This window comes from Oncorhynchus gorbuscha, unplaced genomic scaffold (assembly GCF_021184085.1).
Source record: "Oncorhynchus gorbuscha isolate QuinsamMale2020 ecotype Even-year unplaced genomic scaffold, OgorEven_v1.0 Un_scaffold_13113, whole genome shotgun sequence".
NCBI classification, from domain to species: Eukaryota; Metazoa; Chordata; class Actinopteri; order Salmoniformes; family Salmonidae; genus Oncorhynchus; species Oncorhynchus gorbuscha.
In genome coordinates this window covers 1-7,869 of record NW_025755342.1, presented here as the reverse complement: position 1 = coordinate 7,869, position 7,869 = coordinate 1, and the positions used below count along the sequence as shown (strand labels likewise).

Sequence of the window (7,869 nt, the reverse complement as noted above, 5' to 3'; positions counted from 1 at the left end):
ATAAGGTATTCATGAAAGCAACTCATCTCTTTTAGAAATACGGGTACTACTGCATGTGTCAAAGAGGACTGTTTCCGCCAGGTTTCGAACCAGGGACCTTTCACGTGTAAAGCGAACGTGATAACCACTACACTACAGAAACTGCTGCTGCTATTATAAGCAAGGTAACCCGAGTTTTACAGATATTCATTGCATGTATTCGAATTTCCAAAATAAGGCATTTATTAGAACAACTATTCTCTGTTACAAATACGGTACTTACTGGATTTGTCATAGAGAACTGTTTCCGCCAGCTTCGAACCGGGGACCATTCAAGTGTAAAGCAAACTTGATAACTACTAAACTAGAGAAACTGCTGCTGGAATTACTACTGTGGAGTAAACCAAATTGTACAGATATTAATCGCACAAATTCGAAATTCCAACATAATGCATTTATGAAAATTCTCTGTTACAAATACAGTACTTCTCACATGTGTCAGAGACCTCTGTTTCCAAAATAAGGTATTCATGAAAGCAACTCATCTCTTTTATAAAAACGTTACTTACTGCATGTGTCAAAAGGATAACCACTACACTATGTTTCCGCCTGGTTTAGAACCAGGGACCTTTCGCGTGTAAAGCAAACGTGATAACCACTACACTACAGAAACTGCTGCTACTATTATCAGCAAGGAGTAACCCGAGTTTTACATATATTCATCGCACGAATACGAAATTCCAACATCATGTATTCATGAAAATTCTCTGTTACAAATACAGTACTTCTCACATGTGTCAGAGACCTCTGTTTCCAAAATAAGGTATTCATGAAAGCAAACTCATCTCTTTTATAAATACGTTACTTACTGCATGTCAAAATGGACTGTTTCCGCCTGGTTTCGAACCAGGGACCTTTTGCGTGTAAAAACGAGCGTGATAACCACTACACTACAGAAACTGCTGCTAGTATTATCAGCAAGGAGTAACCCGAGTTTTACATATATTCATCGCACGAATAAAGAAATTCCAACATCATGCATTCATGAAAATTCTCTGTTACAAATACAGTACTTCTCACATGTGTCAGAGACCTCTGTTTCCAAAATAAGGTATTCATGAAAGCAACTCATCTCTTTTATAAATACGTTACTTACTGCATGTGTCAAAAAGGACTGTTTCCACCTGGTTTCAAACCAGGGACCTTTCGCGTGTAAAGCGAACGTGATAACCACTACACTACAGAAACTGCTGCTAGTATTATCAGCAAGGAGTAACCCGAGTTTTACATATATTCATCGCACGAATACGAAATTCCAACATCATGCATTCATGAAAATTCTCTGTTACAAATACAGTACTTCTCACATGTGTCAGAGACCTCTGTTTCCAAAATAAGGTATTCATGAAAGCAACTCATCTCTTTTATAAAAACGTTACTTACTGCATGTGTCAAAATGGATAAATCCACTACACTATGTTTCCACCCGGTTTTGAACCAGGGACCTTTCGCGTGTAAAGCAAACGATAACCACTACACTACAGAAACTGCTGCTAGTATTATCAGCAAGGAAACCCGAAGTTTTACATATATTCATCGTGACTAATACGAAATTCAAACATCATGCATTCATGAAAATTCTCTGTTACAAATACAGTACTTCTCACATGTGTCGTGAGACCTCTGTTTCCAAAATAAGGTATTCATGAAAGCAACTCATCTCTTTTATAAATACGTTACTTACTGCATGTGTCAAAAGGACTGTTTCCGCTGGTTTCGAACAGGGACATACGTGTAAAGCAGCGTGATAACCACTACACTACAGAAACTGCTGCTAGTATTATCAGCAAGGAGTAACCCGAGTTTTACATATATTCATCGCACGAATACGAAATTCCAACATCATGCATTCATGAAAGTTCTCTGTTACAAATACAGTACTTCTCACATGTGTCAGAGACCTCTGTTTCCAAATAAGGTATTCATGAAAGCAACTCATCTCTTTTATAAAAACGTTACTTACTGCATGTGTCAAAAGGATAACCACTACACTATGTTTCCGCCCGGTTTGAACCATGGACCTTTCACGTGTAAAGGAAACGTGATAACCACTACACTACAGAAACTGCTGCTAGTATTATCAGCAAGGAGTAACTGAGTTTTACATATATTCATCGCACGAATACGAAATTCCAACATCATGCATTCATGAAAATTCTCTGTTACAAATACAGTACTTCTCATGTGTCAGAGACCTCTGTTTCCAAAATAAGGTATTCATGAAAGCAACTCATCTCTTTTATAAATACGTTACTTACTGCATGTGTCAAAAAGACTGTTTCCATTGGTTTCGAACCAGGGACCTTTCGCGTGTTAAGCGAACGTGATAACCACTACACTACAGAAACTGCTGCTAGTATTATCAGCAAGGAGTAACCCGAGTTTTACATATATTCATCGCACGAATACGAAATTCCAACATCATGCATTCATGAAAATTCTCTGTTACAAATACAGTACTTCTCATGTGTCAGAGACCTCTGTTTCAAAATAAGGTATTCATGAAAGCAACTCATCTCTTTATAAAAACGTTACTTACTGCATGTGTCAAGGACTGTTTCCGCCTGGTTTCAAACCAGGGACCTTCGCGTGTTAAGCAAACGTGATAACCACTACACTACAGAAACTGCTGCTACTATTATCAGCAAGGAGTAACCCGAGTTTTACATATATTCATCGCACGAATATGAAATTCCAACATCATGTATTCATGAAAATTCTCTGTTACAAATACAGTACTTCTCACATGTGTCAGAGACCTCTGTTTCCAAAATAAGGTATTCATGAAAGCAACTCATCTTTTATAAAACGTTACTTACTGCATGTGTCAAACCACTGCACTGTTTCCGCCTGGTTTCGAACCAGGGACCTTTTCGTGTTAAGTGAACGTGATAACCACTACACTACAGAAACTGCTGCTAGTATTATCAGCAAGGAGTAACCCGAGTTTTACATATATTCATCGCACGAATACGAAATTCCAACATCATGCATTCATGAAAATTCTCTGTTACAAATACAGTACTTCTCACATGTGTCAGAGACCTCTGTTTCCAAAATAAGGTATTCATGAAAGCAACTCATCTCTTTTATAAAAACGTTACTTACTGCATGTGTCAAAAAGGATAACAACTACGCTATGTTTCCGCCCGGTTTCAACCAGGGACCTTTCGCGTGTAAAGCGAACGTGATAACCACTACACTACAGAAACTGCTGCTACTATTATCAGCAAGGAGTAACCCGAGTTTTACATATATTCATCGCACGAATACGAAATTCCAACATCATGCATTCATGAAAATTCTGTTACAAATACAGTACTTCTCACATGTGTCAGAGACCTCTGTTTCCAAAATAAGGTATTCATGAAAGCAACTCATCTCTTTATAAATACGTTACTTACTGCATGTGTCAAAAATTACTGTTTCCGCCTGGTTTCAAACCAGGGACCTTACAGAAACTGCTGCAATATTACTGTTGATATTCATCGCACGAATACATTTAATGTGATAAACCACTCACACTACAGAAACCGCTGCTAGTGTTATCAGCAAGGAGTAACCCGAGTTTTACATATATTCATCACGAATACGAAATTCCAACATCATGTATTCATGAAAAATTCTCTGTTACAAATACAGTACTTCTCACATGTGTCAGAGACCTCTGTTTCCAAAATAAGGTATTCATGAAAGCAACTCATCTCTTTTATAAATACGCTACTTACTGCATGTGTCAAAAGGACTGTTTCCGCCTGGTTTCGAACCAGGGACCTTCGCGTGTTAAGTGAACGTGATAACCACTACACTACAGAAACTGCTGCCAGTATTATCAGCAAAAGGAGTAACCCAGTTTTACATATATTCATCGCACGAATACGAAATTCCAACATCATGCATTCATGAAAATTCTCTGTTACAAATACAGTACTTCTCACATGTGTCAGAGACCTCTGTTTCCAAAATAAGGTATTCATGAAAGCAACTCATCTCTTTTATAAAAACGTTACTTACTGCATGTGTCAAAAAGGATAACCACTACACTATGTTTCCCGCCCGGTTTTGAACCAGGGACCTTTCGCGTGTAAAGCAAACGTGATAACCACTACACTACAGAAACTGCTGCTAGTATTATCAGCAAGGAGTAACCGAAGTTTTACATATATTCATCGCACAAATACGAAATTCCAACATCATGCATTCATGAAAATTCTCTGTTACAAATACAGTACTTCTCACATGTGTCAGAGACCTCTGTTTCCAAAATAAGGTATTCATGAAAGCAACTCATCTCTTTTATAAATACGTTACTTACTGCATGTGTCAAAAGGACTGTTTCCGCCTGGTTTCGAACCAGGGACCTTTCGCGTGTAAAGCGAACGTGATAACCACTACACTACAGAAACTGCTGCTAGTATTATCAGCAAGGAGTAACCCGAGTTTACATATATTCATCGCACGAATACGAAATTCCAACATCATGCATTCATGAAAATTCTCTGTTACAAATACAGTACTTCTCACATGTGTCAGAGACCTCTGTTTCCAAAATAAGGTATTCATGAAAGCAACTCATCTCTTTTATAAAAACGTTACTTACTGCATGTGTCAAAAAGGATAACCACTACACTATGTTTCCGCCCGGTTTCAACCAGGGACCTTTCGCGTGTAAAGCAAACGTGATAACCACTACACTACAGAAACTGCTGCTAGTATTATCAGCAAGGAGTAACCCGAGTTTTACATATATTCATCGCACGAATACGAAATTCCAACATCATGCATTCATGAAAATTCTCTGTTACAAATACAGTACTTCTCACATGTGTCAGAGACCTCTGTTTCCAAAATAAGGTATTCATGAAAGCAACTCATCTCTTTTATAAATACGTTACTTACTGCATGTGTCAAAAGGACTGTTTCCGCCTGGTTTCGAACCAGGGACCTTTCGCGTGTAAAGCGAACGTGATAACCACTACACTACAGAAACTGCTGCTAGTATTATCAGCAAGGAGTAACCCGAGTTTTACATATATTCATCGCACGAATACGAAATTCCAACATCATGCATTCATGAAAATTCTCTGTTACAAATACAGTACTTCTCACATGTGTCAGAGACCTCTGTTTCCAAAATAAGGTATTCATGAAAGCAACTCATCTCTTTTATAAAACGTTACTTACTGCATGTGTCAAAAAGGATAACTGTATGTTTCCGCCTGGTTTCAAACCAGGGACCTTTCGTGTAAAGCAAACGTGATAACCACTACACTACAGAAACTGCTGCTAGTATTATCAGCAAGGAGTAACCCGAGTTTTACATATATTCATCGCACGAATACGAAATTCCAACATCATGCATTCATGAAAATTCTCTGTTACAAATACAGTACTTCTCACATGTGTCAGAGACCTCTGTTTCCAAAATAAGGTATTCATGAAAGCAACTCATCTCTTTTATAAAAACGTTACTTACTGCATGTGTCAAAAGGATAACCACTACACTATGTTTCCGCCTGGTTTGAACCAGGGACCTTTCGCGTGTAAAGCAACGTGATAACCACTACACTACAGAAACTGCTGCTAGTATTATCAGCAAGGAGTAACCCGAGTTTTACATATATTCATCGCACGAATACGAAATTCCAACATCATGCATTCATGAAAATTCTCTGTTACAAATACAGTACTTCTCACATGTGTCAGAGACCTCTGTTTCCAAAATAAGGTATTCATGAAAGCAACTCATCTCTTTTATAAAAACGTTACTTACTGCATGTGTCAAAAGGATAACCACTGTTTCCGCCCCGGTTTCGAACCAGGGACCTTTTGCGTGTTAAGCAAACGTGATAACCACTACACTACAGAAACTGCTGCTAGTATTATCAGCAAGGAGTAACCCGAGTTTTACATATATTCATCGTGACGAATACGAAATTCAACATCATGCATTCATGAAAATTCTCTGTTACAATACAGTACTTCTCACATGTGTCAGAGACCTCTGTTTCCAAAATAAGGTATTCATGAAAGCAACTCATCTCTTTTATAAATACGTTACTTACTGCATGTGTCAAAAATGACTGTTTCCGCCTGGTTTCGAACCAGGGACCTTTCGCGTGTAAAGCGAACGTGATAACCACTACACTACAGAAACTGCTGCTAGTATTATCAGCAAGGAGTAACCCGAGTTTTACATATATTCATCGCACGAATACGAAATTCCAACATCATGCATTCATGAAAATTCTCTGTTACAAATACAGTACTTCTCACATGTGTCAGAGACCTCTGTTTCCAAAATAAGGTATTCATGAAAGCAACTCATCTCTTTTATAAAAACGTTACTTACTGCATGTGTCAAAAAGGATAACCACTACGCTATGTTTCCGCCCGGTTTCAAACCAGGGACCTTTCGCGTGTAAAGCAAACGTGATAACCACTACACTACAGAAACTGCTGCTACTATTATCAGCAAGGAGTAACCCGAGTTTTACATATATTCATCGCACGAATACGAAATTCCAACATCATGTATTCATGAAAATTCTCTGTTACAAATACAGTACTTCTCACATGTGTCAGAGACCTCTGTTTCCAAAATAAGGTATTCATGAAAGCAACTCATCTCTTTATAAATACGTTACTTACTGCATGTGTCAAAAAGGACTGTTTCCGCCTGGTTTCAGAACCAGGGACCTTTCGCGTGTAAAGCGAACGTGATAACCACTACACTACAGAAACTGCTGCTAGTATTATCAGCAAGGAGAAACCAGGTTTTACATATATTCATCGCACGAATACAAATTCCAACATCATGCATTCATGAAAATTCTCTGTTACAAATACAGTACTTCTCACATGTGTCAGAGACCTCTGTTTCCAAATAAGGTATTCATGAAAGCAACTCATCTCTTTAAAAACGTTACTTACTGCATGTCAAAAAGGATAACCACTACACTATAAGCCCCGCCCGGCTCGAACCAGGACCTTCGTGATGTAAAGCAAACGTGATAACCACTACACTACAGAAACTGCTGCTACTATTATCAGCAAGGAACCCGAGTTTTACATATATTCATCGTGACGTATCACGAAATTCCAACATCATGTATTCATGGAAAAATTCTCTGTTACAATACAGTACTTCTCACATGTGTCAGAGACCTCTGTTTCCTAAAATAAGGTATCATGAAAGCAACTCATCTCTTTATAAATACGTTGGTTTACTGCATGTGTCAAAAGACTACTGTTTCCGCCTTGGTTTCGAACTAGGGACCTTCGCGTGTTAAGCTTAATGATACCACTACACTACAGAAACTGCTGCTAGTATTATCAGCAAGGAGTAACCCGAGTTTTACATATATTCATCGCACGAATACGAAATTCCAACATCATGCATTCATGAAAATTCTCTGTTACAAATACAGTACTTCTCACATGTGTCAGAGACCTCTGTTTCCAAAATAAGGTATTCATGAAAGCAACTCATCTCTTTTATAAAAACGTTACTTACTGCATGTGTCAAAAAGGATAACCACTACGCTATGTTTCCGCCCGGTTTCGAACCAGGGACCTTTCGCGTGTAAAGCGAACGTGATAACCACTACACTACAGAAACTGCTGCTACTATTATCAGCAAGGAGTAACCCGAGTTTTACATATATTCATCGCACGAATACGAAATTCCAACATCATGCATTCATGAAAATTCTCTGTTACAAATACAGTACTTCTCACATGTGTCAGAGACCTCTGTTTCCAAAATAAGGTATTCATGAAAGCAACTCATCTCTTTTATAAATACGTTACTTACTGCATGTGTCAAAA

The 7,869-nt window shown here is 38.2% G+C and overlaps 7 non-coding genes across 7 annotated transcripts; all 7 read right to left on the bottom strand.

Moving 5' to 3' along the window:
- Positions 1-2,594: 2,594 nt before the first annotated feature.
- Positions 2,595-2,666, bottom strand: trnav-aac. Its single transcript has one exon. It is a non-coding gene; the product is annotated as a tRNA-Val (tRNA).
- A 1,119-nt stretch (positions 2,667-3,785) lies between these two features.
- trnav-aac lies at positions 3,786-3,857 on the bottom strand. Its single transcript has one exon. It is a non-coding gene; the product is annotated as a tRNA-Val (tRNA).
- Positions 3,858-4,372: 515 nt separating this feature from the next.
- trnav-uac lies at positions 4,373-4,445 on the bottom strand. Its single transcript has one exon. It is a non-coding gene; the product is annotated as a tRNA-Val (tRNA).
- A 511-nt stretch (positions 4,446-4,956) lies between these two features.
- On the bottom strand, positions 4,957-5,029 carry trnav-uac. Its single transcript has one exon. It is a non-coding gene; the product is annotated as a tRNA-Val (tRNA).
- Positions 5,030-5,836: 807 nt separating this feature from the next.
- On the bottom strand, positions 5,837-5,910 carry trnav-aac. Its single transcript has one exon. It is a non-coding gene; the product is annotated as a tRNA-Val (tRNA).
- Positions 5,911-6,123: 213 nt separating this feature from the next.
- trnav-uac lies at positions 6,124-6,196 on the bottom strand. Its single transcript has one exon. It is a non-coding gene; the product is annotated as a tRNA-Val (tRNA).
- Positions 6,197-7,587: 1,391 nt separating this feature from the next.
- Positions 7,588-7,660, bottom strand: trnav-uac. The gene has a single exon. It is a non-coding gene; the product is annotated as a tRNA-Val (tRNA).
- Between the last annotated feature and the right edge of the window lie 209 nt (positions 7,661-7,869).